A 24,953-nucleotide genomic window follows, 5' to 3' on the forward strand; every position below is an offset into this window, starting at 1 on the left:
TATTATTATTATTATTTTTATTGCTTGAGAGACAGCTGGCAAACAACAGGCGCACACAAGTGGACGTCCCAGTGAACCATAGCAGTGGCAAAATGAATGAATTTGTCAGGACAAGCGGCAGGATATTGGCTCTGGACGATGCGTCGGCGGCCGTCTGTTGCGGGTGTAAAGAGAACCAAGTGAGCGTTTGGGGGGGTGTGGGTATGCAAATATTTGGTCTGTGCTTGGCACACAGCGCTGTGTCTGGTAAAGATGAAGCACTGCGTGGGAATATAAGGCCCGAATGAGGCATCACATGTCACATTGGATTGTTCAATTGCGAGAACGAGGGACTTTGTTCATGAATACGGACTTAAGCATTCAGTAAATAAATGATTGGTCTTGAGTACCTAAAGGCTGTCGCTGGAGTACTCGTTTTATGTTGTTTGGATCATTCCGAGCTGACATGATGCTTTTGCACCAGTGATGTGCTGTGAGGTGCATGGCTGGTTTTCTCTGGGGGGGTGTTCGGACACCTGTTGTTTGTTCGCAGATGTGACTGACTATTTTGCGATGATTGGTCATTCCCATTCCCACCAAAAAAGGACTCATCATTGGAACATCCTGCAGTGGACTCTGTACCTTGAGTTTTTTCTGCGTACTCTGACTTTTTCCCCGATTCCAAAAAAAAAAAAAAAAAATAACCGTAGACTCCAAATTGTCCATAGGTGTGAATGGCGTCCATTTGTGTCCTGTGATTGTTGGGTGACCAGTACAGGGTGTACTGGTCACAGACTCCAGCTCACCTTCATGACGATGAGTGAATGTTGTGTTGACGTCTTCTGCCGCCCAGTGGGGCCCAAATATACGTTAAGTTTGAAAGTACTTTTAATTCTAAATACTGATATGATAGAGCGTAAACACACCATCATATCAACAAATGTTGCAGTCCTAATCTGTTTACTGTTGAGCTGGAGGCTGTGGAAGGGCACCCTCAGCCAAGGAGAGCAAGCCACTTCCCTAATGAAACAAAATCTAAACAAATGCTTCACCTTGACAAAGCGTGGGCACAATCGGGGCAGACCATTGAGAAAAAAAAAACAGCATGGCACAGTTTGCAAGCTAAGTGTGTTTACTCTTTGCATCTTGTTTCCCCGCAAATGAATTACCGTCAACCTTGACTCAGCCCGTCTGCCATTTCCGCTTCATTTGAGTGACCAGGTCAGCTTTGGGGAAATGCGACAAGGAAATCTTTGGGATTGGAACCACTGACCTGATCACTTTGAAGGAAGCCGCGGTGGAATGTTAAATTAAGTGTAGACCTGCTGCAGACAGAAGTGAAATGGATCTGTGAAGAGGATCATGGAGTTGGTGGGAAGTTGTTTTTGTTATAAAGCGTGGCCACAAGCCAGCATGAAAACAGCGGCCGTGCCGGAGTGTGTGCCAGTTGGTTCCAGATGATGCATTTATTTTGGCTGCGTGCTGGCATAAATACAATTCGAAGAAGGACCTCAAATAATAAAGCGTTATCAGTGCTGGTGCTTGTGGACACAGTTAAAATTGATTTGTCAGCCTTCCCGGGGGCCTGAAGCTATGAAGTGTTGTTCTACTCGGAAAAGGCCAAATTACAATAATGAACAGGCCTGTCTTCTTTGACAAATTGTTTTTTTTTTTTTATTGCACATGAAGAAAGGGAAACTGCCCTCTTGCAGAAATGAAAGGTTGGACAGAACCAAGCTTGAGCCGCCTATATTGACCACTAGTGTTGGAATGAAGGAATGGATCCAGATACTAATTTATATTGTTATTTGTGGTAATTTCCTATCCCTAATACAGTGGAACCAGATTAAGTCAGCCCCATTTATGTCTGTGTCAAACAATTCATCACTTTTGTGTTCATATTACAAAAAAATGCCCTCTTATGTTGGACACACGTCGACACAATGGTCAATACAAAGACCGCTTGTTTGTTTCTTTCAGCTTTTTCCTCAATGTTTGCCATTTTGCTCAAACCAGACATCAGAAAAACATACAAAAGACACACATTGGCTGAATGGACAACATACAAAGACGTACAAACTGAGTAAATTTGTCTTGTGTCTAAGTACAACTAGAATTTTCTTGACATGACAAAAAACGTGTCTTCAATGTCCGAACCAGGCATTTAGGTGTTTGTTGGAATAAATAATTTGCCGGAGTAAGTGAAAGTGTCCATCCATCATTTTTAAACAAAACACTACCAAAGGCTCCCTTATTGTGTGCTGTCTGCTCCGTCCACAATTTAAGACAGAAAGCGATTTATAGCGGTGATTTGTGTTGGTAAATGAGAGTCAATTAGGGATTACCATCACACCTCGACATCTGTGTCAATGTAAACAAGGAAGGACGTGGGTGGGCGATGCAGGGACACATTTGATTGGTTAGAGAGTTGTTGTGCATGTCTGAGTGCAACTCAGGGACAACTGCAGATGATTGTCCAAAAATGAATTTTAATTTGCAAGGCTGCACATAATTTCTGGGGATTAGTGCGAAATTAGCACAATCGCAACATTGTCAAATCCTGGAGGGTCTGATCATATGAAAACACAAGAATCAGAATAAAAATGTGCATAAATTGAGAAAAACAGCAACAAACTGCACTACGTTAAAAATAAATCACATATTATTGCCTGTTCTTCAAAGGGACGGGTAAATGTGTAAGTTTTGATTTCAGCTATGTCAGGTACTGCAAATGTTGACGTTTTACACTCTGGACTGGTCATCAGTCAATCACAGGAAACATATAGACTACAGTTGTCTACAGACTGTATAATAAATACATTTTTAATTTTCCCCAAAAAATCCTGTACAATAACCGTGCAATAACCGTACGTGACTTAGTCTTAGTATGTATATAGTGTATATAAGTCATTTTAAGACATTTTATCTTGTGGGACTAATAAAACCTTATTTTATCTTAACTTACAAACAACCATTCACAATCTTATTCACACGTTAGATTAATTTTAAAAACTGGCTTTTTATTGAAATCATTACCCCCCAAAAACCAGTAACCGGGGCTCGGCCCAGTGGTTGGTGACCTCTGATACAGAGGACTTTTGTCTAGGGCAGGGGTCTCAAACTCAATTTACTTGGGGGCCACTGGAGCTCGGGTCTGGGTGAGACTGGGCCGCATCAGGTTTTCCAAAAAAAACCCAAAAGAAATGCATTTATTAAAAACAAAAAAATTTTAAAAACTTCGCTTTGGTTCCAATTTTCTACAAGAAAAGCTCTGATAAAACATTCCACTGTTCTCAAATATCTTACTTTTTATTTTTCTACACAAAATAAGATGAAAAATAAATAAACAAATCAAGAATAAAGAAAATCAATCAATCGGTAATAAATAAATAAATATAATAATTATAATAAAACGGCGAATAATAAAAACTTAAGAAACCACATATAGTTGGTGGGTAGACAAATTATTTTTTTCAGATTAAAATGAACAAAGCATTATTAGAGCCCTGTAGACATGACAAAACACGACTATAGTCACATTTATACTCTTTCTATTTACAACATATTGCGCAACTGCAGGGTCTTGAGACACATGCTAACTCGCAAACTAGAGAGCTAGCGACCTAAACGGTAGCCTTCAAGTTATTTCCTTTAAACTTAAAAAGCCAAAAACTTACCACTTCCACACGGATAGGGAGGATAACTATTAACAGTTATTTAACCTTTAACATGAACATTAATGAAACGTAATATTTTTTTTCTGGGTACATGATACCATACAGCATCCATATCAAACTTGCACGGACCGCACTAACATTAAACTTTCATATCAAGGCGGGGGGCTCAAACTAGTGTCCTGCGGGCCACATTTGGCCCACGGGCCGTGAGTTTGAGACCCCTGGTCTAGGGTGTTTAAAAAAAACAATAGCGATCACCTGTTATATCGAGGATCTTTGACTTTCTGAAAACATGGCCTCTTATCAGATGCAGACATAATTTATTGCACATTCTGATTAAAAAAAAGTGCTGCCTGCACTCTTAGGCTTACAAATGCTCATATTTTATGCAGCAGAGTCCTTGTAGGTGACCACTGGGCCCACAGTAGACAGATTGTAATCTCTCTCACACGCACACATTACGATAGAAAAGAGACTCATCACAATACTTTGCTTACAGCAGGTTAGTTGAAGATGCTTGAGGGTCATGAGCCCTCTTCTATTAAGGAGCCACCCGGGGGTGAGTGTGACTTGAAATTTAATGGAAATGCTTTACCACATTCATCTTAAATGGGATTTAAATTGGTCGGAGGGAAGCAGAAAATTTGAAAATACAACAAGTGGGAATAGCTGCAAGCGTCATCAATCGTGGTGTTATGTTATTATCTGGAGTTTGTCGAGGAAACATAGCTTGGCCTTCTACTGTTTTATGTAATTCATTTCTGTGAAAACGTTTCATAATACCATATCTATTTATCAATAACACCAGTTACTAATTGATTTAAATCTCATGTTTTAAATGTTAATTTTGGTTGGATTTTGCAAGATGCGCTGAAGAAGTTGTGACTTGCAAGTCAACTTGACATTAAGTCGTAATCTGTCTTCATAATGTGACATGCTTGTGTGTGTGCGTGTGTGTTTGTTTGTCAATCTTTTTTTTTTTGCTACAGATTCTCAAGAGGTACCTCTTGCTAATTACATTATGCCAATTAGCTATGCAGAGAGCTGAGTAATGCCATACTACATGTATCCGTTATGCAGATTAGTCAGGAAAAGGACCATTAATTGGAGTGCTAATACATGAACATAGTTCAGGTTGCTTTTTTTTTTAATATTACAGCTTATTTGTTGCACCAAATGATTGAAATCGCATCTATTTGAGAGTATGATGTATACTTTTCCTGGTCGGTCTTTAGACAAATTTGTTCATAACTTACTACCAGCCAAAAGCATTCTAATCCACATACAGTAGAAGGTTTTATAATATTGTAGTGGGTGAAAACATTGCAAAGTGTAGACAGTCATTTGACAATTGTGACACCTCAATGTACGGTGACCTTTACCTGAATCACCACCAAATTTGGTACACACCTATTATGGGCAATTGACAAGCACGTGTCAGCAAGATTGGCTGATAAATATAGCCACCATTCAGCAAAACCTCTTTGCAGGTGCATGGACATAAACAACTATTTGTCCTAACCTCATGAGACCTGAGCATTTTGTCTGCAGTGCATTTCTCATTTCTCCTTGTTATTTGGGGTAAGAAAGACCAAATATGTATAATAAATTAATTTTGTCTTTATACAGGAAGTAGTTTTTGCAAAAAGTAAGGCCTTCATATGTTAAAAGTTGACCAAACCATTGAATAGTAGACGTGATAAAGCCAACAAAGATGTTTTTTATTTAGGTTTTAGTTAGGAAGGAGTCCAGGAAATATTTTAATGAAGGTATAACAGGGGTACAATCCCCTTCCGGGTAGTGCAATTGTGTATTTTTGTGTTTTGCACTTGTCTGCTACTAAGATAAACGAGAAAAGGAATGTAGTAGCTGATTGGTCCAAATGTTTTCACATCCTATCACGCTGAGATTTGGTACATTCCTTTTCCAGTTGGTGTAATTGTAATTTGAATTGCTTGTGAACGTGTTTTGCCACTGTGGCACTGCGGTATTCTGACAGAAATATGGCTGATGTGGTCCAAACACCACCCAACATTCCTACAAACTCATTCCAAAGGGTCTGGCTAAAACGGAATCATACAAAAACATGTAAATCCAATTAATTAGTAACGTTAACACAAAACTTGAGACTTGAGGTTTAACCACATTAGTTAGCAAAGAATACAGTCAAGCAGTCATGACGTCATAGAAGGCAATAGGGATGGGGGACAAAGACTTCTGGTGTTGGTTTTGGGTTGAAAGCAAGCTAAAAGGCACTTTGGTAATAAAGACTGTGGACTCACACAGTGTATTAACAACATGACAAGACTGAGTTTCACCAACGGGTTTGATTCTTAGTACTTAGTATTTTGTAATGGAAGTATTGTTAGAGTCTGTGTTGTGTTATCCAAGATGGCTGAATAGACAAGTAATGCTGGGAGTAGTCCATCCACATCTAAGGAAAAATAAGTTTTAAAAATAAGTTTGTTGAAATAAGTTTATGTGCAAAATCGTACGATTACCGAGGTAGTGTGTGAAACCTGGCAAAATTTTGGCAACAATTTTAGGCCAGAACTAAATGGTATGAGATCTCGGCTGTTGGAAAACCACAATAAATGTGATTGTGAGTCCGAGTGTGTTCATAAGGCGGGTGTCATTTCAATCCATTACAGTCAAACCAAACCATTCATTCCAATTAGGCTCCCTCACAGTTAGTGACCATCTCACAGAAGCCAATTCATTCGCCATCATGCATTCTCATCTTGCTCTAATCTTAGTCCATTCAGATGCTTTTTGCAAACATATCACATACACACCAGCACATCCCTGTTGTTTTTTTTCCTTCACAAGGGTGACAGTGGCTTCAAAGTAGAAAGACAGCTTTATTTAAGTCTGCAAATTGTCTTCATCTTCTATTCCAGAATACAAATGTGGATCTTGTGGACTTAACTCGGGCCATCTCTTTATCCTCAAGTGAGGAAGTTTTGTTCTAGCATATTTGCAGCTTTGTTTTTTTTTCATGTTTTTAATGGCTTCAACTACCAAACTGAATGAAAGCCATATTTAACCATGTCCAAAAACAGAGTCAGCAAATTGTTTACCACCATGATTAAAAAAAAAAAAGCCGGAATGTGACATGGATACCCCGGGCCATTTTCCCATTTTCCCTGCTTCTAATGCCAGCCACAATGCTTTGCTGCACAATGATGAAATTAATCCCATTTGTGTGCAAAAACTTTTTTTTTTTGTATGGCTTGAAAATGTAAGCCTCTTATCCATTGCCGACGGAGCAGACCCCTGAGAGATTTCCACTGCTTCCCAACACTCGTGCTTGGAATATTCAGCGTGCCTTGTGACAGCAGCATGTTCCTAATCAGTTTGGGGGGGAAATGGCATGCATGTAAACAGCCTTCAGTCTGTCATTGTGGCTAACAAACACGAGTTGAACACAGTATACTAGATACCTATCAGAGGTCACATACAGTGTGGGAAATAACCACTTATAAAAACATGAACATCTTTTTTGGTAGATGTTCCCCAAATTCTGAAGTTGTGAGGTTGCCAGATTTTCTATGGCATTAAGGTTGGGCGACTCATTTGTTGCTTCAGATGAGTAGCATGCTGGAAGACCCATCCATCACCCATATTCTGGATGGCTGAGGCCAGGAAGTTCTCATCTAAGATTTCCAGTACATGGCCCCATTCACCATCAAAAAGGCCCTGCCGGACGGGCTTCATGGCTCATACACACGGCTTCTTATGAGAGTATAGAATATCATTTGGAGAGAGCACAAAACAAAAGCGGAGATCTAAGAAGATATTGCACCCATTTCTTCTATTGTAGCTTGTTGTAGAAGACAAATTGCTGGTCACTGTCTCCGTGCCAAGGAACAAATCATATCTGATGTCATTTATTTGAGACTACCCTGCCCTCACAGAGGAGGCCATTGAACTATATTGATCACATTGCACGAGATATAGGGCATGAATTAGCCAACATGCAAACACTGATATTTGACAAGGTACATCTAAAAAGCGCGCGTCACAAATTAGTCGCGTGCCCATACCTGGCAACCACCACGCATGCCACCTGAGCATTTCCTGGCTTTTGTCAGCCGTACATACTAGTATTGTACCTTGTAAGACTAACTTCCATTCTGTCGTATTTTGTAAGTGTGGGCTTAAACAGGCGGGAAGACTTATTTCACAATGGAGCTTTCTTTATTCTCAACCTCAGGCGAAACGAGCCGTGGTCTCATACAATTAACCATCTGAATCAGATTAAAAAAAAAAACATAGTTTATTGTTTCATTTCCCATTATTTTCTTGTCTAGTATTTATTTTGTTAATTATTGATACATTCATTTCCTATTTGACTTTCACTTTCAGGGCCGCATGTTGAATGAGTGGTTAGCACATCGGCCACACAGTCAGGAAGACCTAGTTTCGATTCTCTGCTTGGTATATCTGTGTAGTTTACCTCCGGTACTCCGGTTTCCTCCCACATTCCAAAAACATGCTAGGTTAATTGGCGACTCCAAATTGTCCATAGGTATGAATGTGAGTGTGAATGGTTGTTTGTCTATATGTGCCCTGTGATTGGCTGGCGACCAGTCCAGGGTGTACCCCGCCTCTCGCCCGAAGACAGCTGGGATAGGCTCCAGCACCCCCCCGCGACCCTCGTGAGGAAAAAGCGGTAGAAAATGAATGAATGAATGACAATATTTAAATATTTAACAAATCACTGGAGTTCCATTATTTCTTATGGGAAAGATTGATCTGGTTTCATCTGAGCTTTTGGAACAGATAGACTATGAAGCCTGAGGTTCCATTATATAAACATTCCCCCATCTGAATGTGTCAGTTCTCCACATTATGCTGTTCTGCTTTGGTGATGGTCCAATGAAGTAGGCATTCCTGCAGCCACACATCATTCCTGTGGAATTATTCCCACCTGCCAGCTGCTCAAGCTACAATATTCTGCGACCTACAGTAGCAGACACATGAGAACCGAGGGAAGATGTACTTCCCAACCAGCAGGTTTTATTATATAGTATTTACCAATATATCCATTGGCTCCAGCACACCTGCAACCCTGTAGGCTAAGCCATATGTACTATATACTGTATATCATATCATATTACCATACGGCCAAGATATTGGAGGAAACCTCTAGTAATCTTTTTATACAGCTTAGAGGGGTCACTTCCAGTTAATGTTATCACCATGACAACCCAACCCAAATTGAGTACTTAGCTATCAGGGAGCAAAAACAGGTAAAAAGCTGTAGAATGTAATAAAATGAAGTGAAACACAGCAACTCTGTCACACTTAGTTAAAAAACAAACTCAGTTGTGTTTGGGGTTCGTTGTTGTTGTTGTTTATTTCGGTGTGACTCTGTCATGAAGAAGATGAGACAGGTGTGTATTCGTATGAACATTTCCTCCTGCTGCAAAAAAAAAAAAAAAAAAAAGCTCACGCCTGCAGCTTCTTTTTTAAATCCAGTCGACATGCAAAAATAAAACAAGCCGAGTGTTTGCATGAGAGGCTGAGACAAGATGAGATGTGAAGGGGATACAGGTGCACCAATGCCTTTCCTGTCTAATTCTCCATCTGGAGCGTACACAATCCGCCTCCAAAAGGCAAGTGGGGAGCATGCCATGTATAGAATGTTTGTCATTAATTTTCTGTGAATGTAGCACCTTTTCTTTGTTGCAAAACATCACCACAGTATTGATCTGCACGAGAGTTGTGTTGTAGTGTTTAATAGTCAGCATGTTTATGCGGTGGCTTATTGAAGCAATCATGGCATTAAACGCAGTGGTCCAGTGATTACTATTATAACGCCTCGGGCAGACTTGTGTGTGCGTGACACATGCTGCAGAGGTTTTAAAGGTGCTATAAAGGATAGATGAATAGATGGCTGCAGCCTCAGGGTGTTGCAGGATGGTAGGATGTTGCTGTTTGCTATCAGTTAAAACACAAGCACAGTGTTATAAAGCTCACCGTCTTCATCCAAGCACACCTTTTATGAAGATTCGTCCATTCAGGGACAACTAATTAAGTGTGGGAATGGTTATTTTTGCATATAATTCACATGCCTGCACAGTCAGAAAGCTGTTCCAGGATTGGTTACGGTCAAGCGGCATGACGATAATGATAATGATGATGAGAATGAGCGGCGCCAGCAGCAATATGGATCTTCATGAGCTTATCTGGAAGTCTGAAAAAAGGTTAATTCAATTTAGCCAGGCCATGTTCCTGACAGAGCTGTCATGAAATTGGCTTCATCATGACTAAGTTCATCCAGTTCATGCACACTCCATCACAATAAAAGATAAGAGAAGGCAGACAGCTTACAGTGATACCGGCGCGTGTGATAAAAGAATTAAATTAAAGCCATGATGAAAACAAATAGTAACATTTGAATACATTGCACTCATTCCTTTTCAATTGGTTTCGACGGTGCTATTCTGGCATGCACAAGTCGCACAAGAAATAGATTGTACAAAGAACACACAATGTAACCTTCATGTGTCATACAAATAAATATCTACACAAAATACCCAAGCCACAATTACATCAACATAGTCCTGCCGCAAGGCATGCTGGGTAGCTTGTGGTCCTACCAACTTTGTGCCATTCATTCATTCATTCATTCATTTTCTACCGCTTTTCCTCACGAGGGTCGCGGGGGGTGCTGGATCCTATCCCAGCTGTCTTCGGGCGTGAGGCGGGGTACACCCTGGACTGGTCGCCAGCCAATCACAGGGAACATATAGACAAACAACCATTCACACTCACAATTTGGACAATTTGGAGTGGCCAATTAACCTAGCATGTTTTTGGAATGTGGGAGGAAACTGGAGTACCCGGAGAAAACCCACGCATGCACAGGGAGAACATGCAAATTCCACACAGAGATGGCCGAGGGTGGAATTGAATCCTGGTCTCCTAGCTGTGAGGTCTGCGCGCTAACCACTAGACCGCCGTGCCACCCGACTTTGTGCCATATTTGTCACATTTTTGCTCGATTGCAAATATGTAGAAGACCTTGTCAGAGGAGTCTGGACTACCCAGCAGGCCTTGCGGGCACTTGTAAATAACTGTTTAAGTTACATATTAAGCATGTGGCTGAAATTTCAAGTCCATTCGACATAAGACATTTAATAAAATTGGCACCATGTGATGTATTTGTCAGATAAATAATAGCAGAGGCAACACCGGAATGGTTTTACAAATTTTCCCCATTTTGTGTGCATCGGTTCAGGAGAGTGCAAAGACAGTACACACAGATAAAATACATAGCGTCCTTGGTTGAGGTAATTAGCCTCCATAGCATCAAGTAAAACTGAATGGGTTCTGATACCTTTTATCAAACAGAAAGTCTGACGATGTCCTGTTGTTTGCTGGCTTTTTTCTCGATATCTTTGTAAGGCATCTCTGCTCGTCTTCCGAAATCCTTAAAGGCTGTTTGTTGTCCTCCGCCGGGCGCTCATGTAACAGTTTGTATCAGTTTGGCCTCGGCCTCGCTGATTGTGTTTGACACTTTGGTAGCCGCCGATTGTGTTCATCAATAATGCATGAGTCTGTTACAACACTTTAGCGAGCAATGGGAAGATCTTTCCCCCACCCCCCCTTCCCATGCCAGGATTATAGTTGTTGGAGTACACAAGAAGGAAGGTGTTGTTCATCGCCTGTCCTCTCAGTCACAAGGTTGCCGTGCAATCAATACCAGTTTGTTCAGACCAAAGAGGCTCACTAAGATAGAAGATAATTGTTTCAATCCATCAGAGGGGCAATCTTGGAGCATCATGTCTGCTCTCATGGAAATAACTTGTGAGGAATGCCTAACAGAGATTGCAGAGAACAGAGAAGGTGAACAGAGAAGGTCAATGTGTGTCAATGTGTATGTGTCTGGCCCGAATATAAGACAACCCCTTTCTTTGACCCGTCAGCATCCCCATTGGCCATGTTTGGTTGGGTTAAAAGGGACTCTGGTGCATTTTTACCAGCGTTGGGAAGTAAGTTGCCAGTCTTAAAATTATAATGGTAAGCACTGTTTATCAAATAAAATATCATTTTAACAAAACCACCATCTATCAATTGTTTTAGTAACAAGACTGTTTCCCAGAAATAGAGTGCAGACACAGCATTCCGGATTTAGGCAGTGCAAGAAAGCCAAATGAACTTCTCAAGACATAAAATATTTAGTTAACCTAATTAACTCTGTGTGTATGTATCCAATGCGGCCGATGCTGTGGGGAACCTTTGCCGCTTTGTTGGAAACGATACAATAATCATCACGGTAGTTAAATGTTTTGTGTGGGGACGCATTTTACTCAAAGTCTTCAGACTGAGTCACGGATGCCAAGTCCAAGTTGCAAGTCTTTGATTACACTGCTCCTACACTTCCTGTCGTCAAGTGTGAATGCAATCAACTGAATCCTGTTGTGCAGAACGGGTGGACCGAGACCGATTTCTTGCTTGAGCATGAACATGCAGCAAGACATGGATCCTGTTTCTTATGGATTGCGGTAATGCAGTGGAACCCGCTTCTCTCAATGATCCCTGGATTGACATAATCGCAATCAAAACTATCCATATTTATTTCTAACTTTGGTCCGAGAAATATGAAATATGAAGATACTGATGTTATCATGGGCGGCCATCTCTGTGTGGAGTTTGCATGTTCTCCCCGTGCATGCGTGGGTTTTCTCCAGGTACTCCGGTTTCCTCCCACATTCCAAAAACATGCTAGGTTAATTGGAGACTCCAAATTGTCCATAGGTATGAATGTGAGTGTGAATGGTTGTTTGTCTATATGTGCCCTGTGATTGGCTGGCGACCAGTCCAGGGTGTACCGCCTGAAGACAGCTGGGATAGGCTCCAGCACCCCCGCGACCCTCGTAGAAAATGAATGAATGAATGAATGAATGATGTTATCATCTCCAAAGGTGGACTTCTTCCACATCAAACTCATCCAAGCATGCTTTTTATGCACTGGGAACAGAAACACGGTCTTTCCCAAAGTGTTCCCACAAAGCATCCAATTGTCCAAACAGTCTTGCTCGGTTGAGTAATGATTTTCGTCCATCTAGTATACTTAATTGATGCTCCCTCTGCAGAACAACCCCAGAAAATATTCAAAGCAACTAAAGGATTAGACCACAGACCATGAAGACAATTCCACCACCAGGATAAAATAATAGATTACGTTTGGTTGGTCCACTGAGTCACAGTCTTTCCTGGAGACGCTCGAGCGACCTCGAGTGACTCCCACATTTACTGCAGAGGGGGGGGGCAGCAGGGGCCGTCCATGATGAGGCGTTTGCAGCTTCAGTGGCCACCTGAGGGACCGTCGAGAAGCGAGACGGAGTGTTTTCAATAGTGTTGCTGTAAATCCTCTGTGGGGGGTGGGGGCAGTTATTATTAACGGTTATTTTCCAGCTTGGTGTGCTATATCGGATGATGCCGGTGTACCAGGACACGCTTCTTATCAGCGAGATTTATGCAGCAGAAATGAGCAAAACAAACATCATTTCTCACATTTTGCTGTCCCACACAAAAGGCCCTTGTCTTCTCTTCACGTCCCACACACTTCATCTCATAAATAACTGCACCGTGTTCACCTTTTGAGAGAAGTTGCAGTGATTTCCACATTGTCGGTTTGTGCTTAGCTCACCTTTCATTCGCTACAAGAACTGCAACAATTAATCCATGGTTAATCAATTACCTAATTAATCGACCTATTATCTTGGTGTTTGCTTTAATTTTTGTATTCTTTTCTGATATGATGTGTACCCATCCACCAACTCTAAAAGTTTGCTGCATATTCATTTGGTCCAACGAATACTCCATTCATTGAAATGACAAACTTCAGATTAATCGACTAAAAAAAATGATTATGATTGTATGTTTGTGTACATTTACTTATTTCACTTATTTGCTCTGTTATTTGAGAGCTTCTATTTCTGAAAAAAAGAGGTGAAAAAAAACATTGAATAATCGGAAAAAATAATCGACAGATTAATTAATTCATTCATTTTCTACCGCTTTTCCACACGAGGGTCGCAGGGGGTGCTGGAGCTTATCCCAGCTGTCTTCAGGCGAGAGGCGGGGTACACCCTGGACTGGTGGCCAGCCAATCACAGGGCACATATAGACAAACAACCATTCACACTCACATTCATACCTATGGACAATTTGGAGTCGCCAATTAACCTAGCATGTTTTTGGAATGTAATAGGAAACCGGAGTACCCGGAGAAAACCCACGCAAGCACGGGGAGAACATGCAAACTCCACACAGAGATGGCTGAGGGTGGAATTGAACCCTGGTCTCCTAGCTGTGAGGTCTGCGCGCTAACCACTTATCCACCGTGCCGACCCCGACAGGTTATTAAAATAGTCGTTTCTTGCAGCCCGGGGTAATCTAGCACAAGTTTTTGTGGAAAAGTGAATTAAATCTCGGTTCTTAACGACTGTGTCCACCATTGTGATTCATGCCCTCCATCGATCCTCACTGCCGTTGTTATTGTGCCTTTTAAGAGTCTTTGAGTGCATTCAGGGGTGAAAGTATTGAAGCAGGCCGAGGTTGCGTTGACCCACACAAAGAAAAGCGCTTGTCTGACTGCGAGACGAGCACGGCTAGATTATTTCGGGAGGCTTAGAAGATGTCGCTGAGGTAGTTTTTGCGGTGTGCATTCATCAACAGTCCTGCGTGGCCGGCCGAGGCGAGGTAATTACGAGCAGAGACATTATCCAAAACACTCAGAAGCAGTCTCGAGAGGGGAGCGAAGGAGGACCACAAACAGACTGAATGAACTTAAACACCCTATTAAAGAGAGCGCACTGCAGTCCGTTCAAATCCAAGCGCTGTATTGTTTAATGATTAAGTCAACTCATCAGGAGCTGCTTCCTCTTTATAAAGTCACGTTTGCTTTCACTCCTGCGCCTAATAGAAATAAAAACAGTGGCTACCAAGATGATATACTTGAATTGCAAAACTGTGTTGAAACGCAAAAAGGAGAGATGGGAAATTGCCTGCCACTTCATTAGACACAGCTGCACCATCTAATGCAAAAAGAGGTTTACAAAAATCAAAATACTCACGCTTAATTGAACATTGTTTGCCACTGCAATGCGTCATACTGAATGTGTGTTTTTTAATATATAAATAGAGATGAGCCCCTTGTTGTCAAAGCTGCAGGTGCACATTTATCTCTTTTGCTGCCAGCTTTTTTTCTTGTACACACTAGAATGAGAGCTCGACTCTAATTTTACAGAAATGGGAAAGATCTCCGTAATGACGCTAAAGCCCGGAAAAAACACTACCAATTTCCTACTAAATTCAAACGCACGCAGCCGTGGCTTTATTGGGATCACTGGTGCAAACAGAATAGAAGTGTTGACGGAAGCCCTAAAATTTGTGTGCTAAAGATCTACATCGCATTAACACGTCCAATCAAATGCACTGTCCTCTAAAGAGAGAAAAGAACATGGCAGCCTCTCTCTCTCTCATGTTAGCCGCTGTGTGACTTTAATGGAGCTCCCATGTGTGCAATCATCTGCTGTGGCTCGATTGTAAAATGATTTTCAGGCACAGGCTGAGGACTAAATTTTACCAGTGTAGTTGCCTTTTTGTCAGGGCAAAGCCCATATCTCAGCAGACGGAATGGGACTCAAAGAGACAAATATTGGCAGCAGAGAATAAGGGGGAAGATGTGATGGAGTGACAGCGAATCAGGCGTGAGAGGAGGGCGAGACGGGAGGGAGGGCGCAATCCATTTTAATGAAGCCCTCAGTGACTGTGACAAGGTGACTCTGGTGGGAGAGCGACACAGGCGACGTGATGCTTGCTTGTACGAGGCTGTGAGTACACTGTTGCACCTTGTCAACCCCTACGTCCTCAATCACTTCCACTTAAATACCAGCCTCTTCTTCAGCAATTTAAAATAACTTCCAGATATGGGTCACAATTGTGGACTGTCCAACATCTGGCCTTGATGAATGAAGCTGAAATTTAGACAATTTAAAAGTAGGCGTTCCTGGGAACATGTTGCTTTGCGTGCTTGTAGCTTTAATGCTAATGAGCTGTTTGTCCATGCCTGTCCAAGCAACGCTACTGTGCGCTTTATTCACATTTTATATTCTTCTTAAAGCATTCATGGGGCGGCACGGTGAGCGAGTGCTTAGCGCACAGACCTCACAGCTAGGAGACCAGGGTTCAATTCCACCCTCGGCCATCTCTGTGTGGAGTTTGCATGTTCTCCCTGTGCATGCGTGGGTTTTCTCTGGGTACTCTACATGCTAGGTTAATTGGCGACTCCAAATTGTGAATGTGAGTGTGAATGGTTGTTTGTCTCTATGTGCCCTGTGATTGGCTGGCGACCAGTCCAGGGTGTACCCCGCCTCTCGCCCGAAGACAGCTGGGATAGGCTCCAACACCCCCGCGACCCTCGTGAGGAAAAAGCGGTAGAAAATGAATGAATGAATAAAGCATTTATGTTTTGTTTTATGTTTTAAGAAGGCTGCACGGCTGTCGAGTGGTTAGCGTGCAGACCTCACAGCTAGGTGACCAGGGTTCAATTCCACCCTCGGCCATCTCTGTGTGGAGTTTGCATGTTCTCCCCGTGCATGCGTGGGTTTTCTCCGGGAACTCTGGCTTCCTTCCACATGTGACTCAAAATTGTCCATAGGTATGAATGTGAGTGTGAATGGTTGTTTGTCTATATGTGCCCTGTGACTGGCTGGCGACCAGTCCAGGGTGTACCCCGCCTCTCGCCACGAAGACAGCTGGGATAGGCTCCAGCACCCCCGCAACCTTCTTGAATGAATGAATGTTTTAAGGAGAAAGTGGGCAAAATGTCTAAAGGTTGCCAACCCTGGTCTAAGTGCACATGGGTTTGTCTGCATGTAGCCTATATGCAGAAACATTTATTATCCATGACATTCTACAGTCTGTGTAATGTATTTCATGGAAATGTGACATCATTATTATTGCATAATGGGACAATAAAGTACAGAGAGGTGTCAGTCAGCTGTGCAGATCCTTTTTCCGCTGGTACCCGAGCTGGCAGGAGTTGTTGCTGACATCTTTCTGCAGTGAGGCACAGCAATAGTGGCTGAGTTTTTTCCTGGAGGAGAGGTGCTTGGACTTCATATCCAAATCTCTAATGGAAGACCATGGTTTTCAGTTTGACATAAAAATAATGGGTTTTTATAAGAAAAACTCAAACTATTTCTCTTTTTTTTCATTAACTGCAGCAACATGCTAAGTTAGACTATTTGCTCTGGAAAAACAAAATGTTCAAACTCTCATGTTTGTAGCTGACTGACTGAGTTGGGCTCACTCATTTGTCAGAGGTGATATCATGTCCTTGAGGAAGTTTTTCCTTTTTTCCTTTCCTTTTTCCTTAGTTTTGTCATGTTCGGTGCTCACAAAAAGGACACGTTGTGATGACATCATTAAAACTTTACTTTTGTGGGTATATAAAAGTATTATGTTTGTGTGCGGTGGCACGGTGGTCTAGTAGTTAGCGCGCAGACCTCACAGCTAGGAGACCAGGGTTCAGTTCCACCCTCAGCCATCTCTGTGTGGAGTTTTGCATGTTCTCCCAGTGCATGCGTGGGTTTTCTCCATGTACTCCGGTTTCCTCCCACATTCCAAAAACATGCTAGGTTAATTGGTGACTCCAAATTGTCCATAGGTATGAATGTGAGTGTGAATGGTTGTTTGTCTATATGTGCCCTGTGATTGGCTGGCGACCAGTCCAGGGTGTACCCCGCCTCACGGCTGAAGACAGCTGGGATAGGCTCCAGCACCCTCGGGACCCTCGTGAGGAAAAGCGGTAGAAAATGAATGAATGAATGTTTGTGTGCAGTAGTTGTCATATGACATGTAAATGAGATATGAGAAAGGAAGAAAAGTAAAGAAGAGAAGCAGCAGATAGGGGCACGGGGGGGGATTTGCCAAGAGAGACTTAGATCCGTCACTTCGGCTCTGAACCTGAGCTGCTTGACAAATCTAAGTGATTGAGATGCTTTCATGTGTGTGCCGTGGTCGGAGGGAATCATCCCTAACAAGGCTGTTCTGTCTCCAAATTGCTTTGCAGGGCACACATAACAATAAAGAGGAGGCTGGTGCCGCAATGTGGTTGCGGCTCTCGAGGAGGCGTGGGCCGCGGAAGGGGCCAAAGAACACTGAGTGAAGAGAGGAAATGAGAGTAGACATGGAGTAGGAAGCAACTGCACTTTCAAGTAAAAGCGGTAAAGTCATTTCATTTCAAAGTATTGTACTTTTCCTGATGTCAACATCCTTTTAGCCAGTTTAGACAAATGACTGCTTGTAAATAATGCATGCGTCAAGCCATTCTATTCTCCACTCGCACTCTTCCTGTTGACTTCCTATGGGTGGCCCCTTTTTGGTAGGGAAATGCCACAAAACATAATTCAACAACAACTGCAAACCTTGCTGATACAAACCGCCTTACAGCCTTGGTAAATGGGTGTATTTTTCAATCCTGTGTGGGCTGACCCCTGCTGGTCAAGTCCCCTTAAAGGAGCTAACTCTCTGCCCTTGAAGGTCACAAAAACTTTTTGCTCCCATTATACATTTTTACCGACTTCCAAAAACCCAATTATAACATGAAACATCCAGACTCCTTGTAGTGATATAAGAAAGTTGTTCTGTTTTCTGCCCCTATCTTTCTGACCTTGAAGAGTTTTTTTTTTTCTAATAGAGAGCATATTCTTGCACGCGCAAACTACATTTGAACATCCCAGATGGATAATTAGTACATCTGCTTCCATTGTGCTTCTTCTGCATGACAACAGCAAGGCCACAGTAGCTACTTTTAGCCTCAATGAATGAATGTTATTAAAAGTGACAGCTGGAGATGGATTTTTACCTCCATCCGATATACCGACACTGTCCAGCACATCAGTATCAATATCAACTGATATCAATATTGGCAGCAACTCTACTGTCAGGTTGAATCTCGTATAAGGAATGAACACACGATACTTTTTAAATCGAATGCCGTTGAATGCATTTCACAAGTAAACACTGCAAAATAAGACAAGTACGGGAATACACACTGCGAGTTAGAGGAAAAAGTGACATTTATTTTAATATTTCTATCACTTATACTGTACGTCTTTAAAACAAAACATGACGGTAAAGATTCTATTCAGAGCAGACAAAAAAGCCATAAGAAGTGAATGGTAAAGGAGGACGCCCCTACTCTGGGTCAAGGAAATCTACATAATGGAAAAGCTCATGCATCGCCGACGGAGGCAGGAGGCTCGACTCGAACACAAATGGACCTGATGGACACAATTTACATCTAATCAGTGACAAAATATATAAGGAAGACTTGAACTGATAAAAATTTAAATATTGATAGATTCATAAGAAGAATTTTTGCACTTCCCATTTTTTCTTGTATTTAGTGCCAAAAAAAACCTAACCCTTTGCATAACCAACTCCTCTAAAACTCCTCTTTGTACCATCTTTACGCCTCCTACCTGGCAACTCTAAACGCAGCACCTTTCTACCAATATATTCACTATCTCCCCTCTGGACATGTCCAAACCATCTCAGTCTGGCCTCTCTGACTTTATCTCCAAGGCCTCTAACATGTAATGTCCCTCTGATGTACTCCTTCCTGATCCTATCCATCCTGGTCATTTGAAAAACTGTCAATGTAATGGCAAAGTTGCTGAGAGCACTTTGACTACGACTGTTTTTGACAGTTTTGATAGTCTGTGGAATTGTTTATTATTATGTAGAATATCATAGAATACCTTTTACTGTCACTATGCACATGAACAATGACATTTAATTTAATTTAATACAAAAATATAGACAAAAATATACACAAATATTTACAACTTTGAAATAAAGTCATAGTTTAAGAAAGATAAAGAATAAGTGATATGTTGTTCACTAGGGGTAGTGATATGATGCACATTTCAGTCAGTATTGCAGTCATAATAAATATTGCACATTTTGTTGATAGAGGAAAATATGAGAAACTGTTCTCGGTTCTGTTCTGGTTCTGATGCCCTGCGGCGCCTTCTTGAGTGGGATCAGGTCAGACAGCTCAAAGCCAGGGTGGCAGCTCAATGTTTCTTGCCCTGCTGAGGCAGCGAGAGGTGTACATGTCCCTCGTGGAGGGGAGAGGTTTTCCGATGACCTTCTGCGCGGCGTTTAACGCTCCCTGCAGATTTATAAACTATTTATAAACTATTACGTACAGTCTTGGCCGAAGTGCTATCAGCAACTTTGGCATTAAATTGACAGTTTTGCAATATTCTCGGTTCATGTTCTGCTGGTTGTGGGAAAAAGTTGAATAATAAGTAAATAAATACTTTGTTATAATTAAAAGAAGAATTGCAGACGCAGCAGCGCATTACGCAGCAGCGGCAATCCGCCCTCCCATGTAGCCCAACTTCAAAAAACTCCTATGGGAAACTGTGTTAATCTCTCAAACACTTTTTCCACTGCATTTTAGCCCTGTAACAAAAGGAAAATCTGTTCGTGTTAGTGAGTCTCTGATTAACACTCTCAATCTGTCATGCTGATTGAGTTGGAATACAGACTTGAAGCTGTAAAAGATGAATTGTGATTGGAATTGAAGTTTTTTCCTCTTTTTCCTCTGTTTGTCATGGTTACCTGTGAGGAAACCTGCATTCGTCATTGTTTTGCACAAAAATTGGCCTCACAGGCAAGGATATCCCTATTAGTATGACTGCACTGAAAACAACCATTCATCAGATCAGTAAGAAGTTCAAAGAGAAGGCTTCAGGGCACCCGAGAAAGTCCAACAAGTGATCAAGTTAGCTGTGTGATCTGGGTACCTCCAGTGCAGCACTTGCTCAGAAATGTCAGCAGACATGTGTGAATACTTTAGGAAGATGGCCTGGTATCAAGAAGGGCAGAAATGTACAGGAATTGGGCTCCTGAAGACTTACGTTAAAGTCACTTTTCCTGATATGTAAACATGTTATTATTGTTCCAACAATATTATAACAACTATTGTGATACCTTGTAAAAGAGAGCGATATTCCTCATATTCCTAGTGTGGTATAATACACGGCCAATGAAGCCGATTCTGATTCTGAGTGTCCCAACTAACGAGTGTTTTTTAGATGCAAGCCGCCTCTGGGCTGTTTATTTTCTTTTGAACTGCAAACCAGAAATTTGGGTTACGAGCTGGTAGCCGAGGACAACTATATATTTCAACTTGTGTTGATGTGACAAAGTCGGAACTGAGCAGGCGCACGCATCGCTCAATGAGATGGCAGTAAAGGCTGGTGAGGGAATTTATTAGCTTTATTCTTATCATTTATTAGCTTTTGTGCTTGAACTGCAGTGTTTGTCAAAGATGAGACCCATGGTATCCATGTTGTTGAAGTCACCGTTTTGGTGTTGAGCTATTTGAAAAAATAGAATGTTTACCAACCAAAAATTGCTTAAAGCAACCATATTATGCAGTCTCATGTTGATAGGTGTACTAAAATTATTCTATTAAATTATTGTAGATAAAAACGGCTATCTGCGATTCATTGTAATTAATTACAAATTAACTGTGGACAAAATGTGATTAATCACAATTAAATATTTGAATCTAATTACACATGCTCTCAACTATTTTCCGGAATAATATTATTTATAGTAATGAAGATTATTAAGGGAGGAATTATTTTTAGTGAGTCACAAACTTGTCTGTATGCTGTTTTAGTTTTTTGCTTAGCATATGTTGACCCACATTTGATTGATTTGAGCCTGTGTAATGAATTCAAATATGAAGAATATCAATACTTTGTTAAATGTCCAACAACCCCAATGTGAGACTTGACATATTTTGTGACCAATAAGTGCATACCTCCATTAGTAACGCCTCATAGCCACATAGTCTAAGAACATAAATGTCATGATGTGACAAAAACACAAACTACATACATTTATATTAATAATAAACTAACAACCAAAGTAAAAGTTCAGAGAGTTTACCGCCGTCTTGTTGTGCAAAGACTCTGGAGATGGGATTTGACTCTCTTGCATTTAGCCATTTAGGTTAAATGTCAAACTTAGCATATTGTCTGTCATTACACAGCGCTCTGCCTCATTTCGTCCCGGGGAAAAGTTCCTGACAAGACAACATACTAGACTGCATCGTGCTCTACGCAGATGCTTTTTTGCAGAAAAGATTCTTTATTAGCTTTGAGTAAAGAACAACTCTACTTCTTGCTGGATTGCTCACCTCAGTAAACAAAACCAATGAGCTTTTGGTCCCAGATTCTGATTCTATGACTTGTGGAGCAGGGCAATGCTTGTTTTTTATTAATGTCATGCTCCCATTTGGGGAAGAATAGGCTTTTCACAGGCGCATACCCCTTCAGACTTCTGACTCCTGCACACTTAAATATAAATCACACAATGAAACAACACATTGGTTACTGATTTAAAATGGATGGGTTTTTTTTACTGAGTAAAGATATCACCTGGTAGGTTTTTCTTGTTTTTTTCTGGTGAATGTATTTGTATGTGTATTTGATGTTTAAGTGGTGACGAGATCTGGAAGGATATGGTGAACTGTGATCTTTATGCTTTTTTACTGTGCTTTGGAAATAATTGGTGTACGTGTATACGTGTAAATAATGATAAAATACGGTGTCACATTATGTACAGAAATCAGTTTGGAAATTTATTCACTACGAGGCTTATTACTGAGCCAAATGGACATACAGTATGGGCACAGATTATGCAGCAAGCTAAAATGCACATTATTAAACTTCACCTCTGTGCAATGCAATATGTGAAAGCATACATTTACTAACACGTGCAAAATTGGGGGCTTTCCAACACCTAGTTAACTCAGTCAACAAACAAATGACAGTCTTGTACAGCTCCGAAAATGCACCAATTAGTCATAGCACCAAGATGAACCACTTTTAATGCACAACGTCATCATCAAACTTAACTATTTGTTCATGTAATGCACACAGAACAACTTCAAGCTGTCGCCTTTCTTTTGCACTGTGGCTGTTCACATGAGGCGTTTGAGTTCCGCATAGTCAAACTGTTTTTTTTTTTTTTTATTTTGATGGCAATACCCAATGCCCCTCGGGGACTCGTACCCCACTTTGGGATTCCAGGGGCTACAGTACAAAGTATTTGAATCTTTACTAACCAGCAAGTATTCTGACCCCTATAATGGGTCCATGATGAATCAACTTGCTATATGGATAAGAGATATTTCTCACAGAATCAGTTTCTTCCATACAAACCTCTTCACCACCACGGGTAAGAAGAGCTGTCAAAGGACCTCAGGGACAAGAATGTAGACTTGGACAAGACTGGAATGGACTACAAGAGAAAGACATCACCGTTAGTGTAATAAATGGCAGAAATACAATCTAAAAAAAATAAAGCATACAAGATATAAGGATAATTGCCCTCACTCTGGAGCTCTGTGCAAGATTTCACCTCATGGAGTAAAAATGACTGTGAGAGTGGTCATGGATCAGCCCAGAATTACAAGGCGGGAGCTGGTTAATGATATCAAGGGAGTTGGACCACAGTCGCGAGGAAAAGCATTAGTAACACAAGTAATGGGCTGGGATGGAATGGATGGAAACGGTCTGCTTTGGGGCTGTTTGTAACCCTGGTGACCAACTACAAGAAACATCCCACCAAGTATTTAGTCACAGTTTGCATTGAGATCAAATATTTGGGCCGTAATTTACGGACAAGAGAGATCACAGGTTCGTTCACTCACAAAATTTAAAGAGGAAAAAAGCCTGCAGAGCTGCAGGTGTCTACATCATAATATGGGATATTTAGTACACAGTTTTTTTTAAACTTTTGATATCATTATCATGATATCATGCTTGTTTACCAAACAGGGCATGTAACACGGCTAGTTAAACAGTTGCCTACCACAAAGTCATTCATTACCGTTTTTATCCGCCAAGTTGTTTTCTTCAGCATCAGAATTGACCAACCTCGTAATTCCGTATGTCACACACCTTGTCAGTCTCTCTGTGTCACTTTCATCTCCAGGCAAATTAGCCCTTTTCCTCGAGCTGTCATTTTCATCATGCAGTGGTGCAGCCTTTCCAATTCTGTTGGTGATAGTGGACAGTGGCTAAAAGTGGGTGTGGTAGGTACTGCAATATTGTTAGCCTAAATAGAGGGGCTTGGCTTTTAGCTAATTAGCCGAGCTAATGCTTTACACGTGCAAGGCAGGCAATATTCAATAGTCATTTTTTGTTGTTGTTCAAATGTGACCTGTACCTTGAACAGTACAATTCAGACTTGTTAAAATGCTAGCCATGCCTCCTTGTTCGTAAAAAGGATGTATCCATCATGTATACATCATGGAAATGCATTCTTTGCTGACACTTTGGGAAAGGTACTCACAGGTGTTGACAAAGTTCTTCTTGTCCTCTGAAAATGAAAATGTTTAAAATCAGTGATGAGGCTCACGTCGATGTGCCGGCACTCCCTGGTCTGACATCCACCCACACTCTCCTCGGAACAGATGCCAAAGCAAGTTCCATACAAACCGCCCAAACTCTTGCTGTCTTCCTCCTTATTATTTTGGTTAAGCAAATGTTGCCTCCAGTTGCACAGAATCCTTGAAATTGCCCCAAATGTAGTTCCATGCTTTGAGGAACCAAGCAGTATATGTTCACTTTTTATGTAAAAGGCAAATAATCATTCAACAATTCATAAATTAATAAGCAGTCAGTGCATGAATGTGCCAAAAAATGTGGAAAATAAAGCTAAAGGCACTATCTAAAGAGAAAAGGCTATATATATATTTTTTTTTTGTTTTTTTGTTTATTATTATTATTTTTTTGTTAGTTTGAACACCCAAGCTACCAAACTTCTACCTCCACTCGATGTTCCCCGCGTCACTCATTAGCGCTAATGAGATGTAAGATGCTTTTTTCATCTGAGTTCAACATCTGCCGCAGTCCAAGCAGTTCAAAGCTGTCATAATTCAACATATGATCAAACTTACTTAAGATTTGTCAGATCAAAATATAATCGCTGCATAAGATTCACCGTCCATTATTTCTTTCAGCCATAAATTAGCCTCATCATTGTATAAACAGCAGGGTTCAAAGTGTGAGAAAAAAAGTAGCGGGTTACACACTAGAACTCACAGTAATTCGTCTTTTTTTTTGGTACATTCTCTTTGTTAAAATAACAATCCATAAAATTTCTGTACTGTTCATATCTTTGTAATGGGGGTAAACAAAATCAGCAGGGGACTACTACTAATACTTCCACCCCCAC

General features: G+C 41.1%; 1 protein-coding gene across 1 annotated transcript in view; it reads left to right on the top strand.

Annotated features, from left to right (window-relative positions):
* The window catches only part of htr2cl1 (5-hydroxytryptamine (serotonin) receptor 2C, G protein-coupled-like 1), a 138,946-nt gene that overhangs the window by 24,376 nt on the left and 89,617 nt on the right, over window positions 1–24,953 (top strand). Inside the window, exon 3 of the mRNA XM_058067123.1 lies at window positions 17,752–17,905. The gene's annotated coding sequence lies outside the window, so the exon portion shown is untranslated. The remainder of the gene's footprint in view (window positions 1–17,751; window positions 17,906–24,953) is intronic.

The sequence above is a fragment of the Doryrhamphus excisus genome, chromosome 3 (genome assembly GCF_030265055.1).
Source record: "Doryrhamphus excisus isolate RoL2022-K1 chromosome 3, RoL_Dexc_1.0, whole genome shotgun sequence".
Classification (NCBI taxonomy): Eukaryota; Metazoa; Chordata; class Actinopteri; order Syngnathiformes; family Syngnathidae; genus Doryrhamphus; species Doryrhamphus excisus.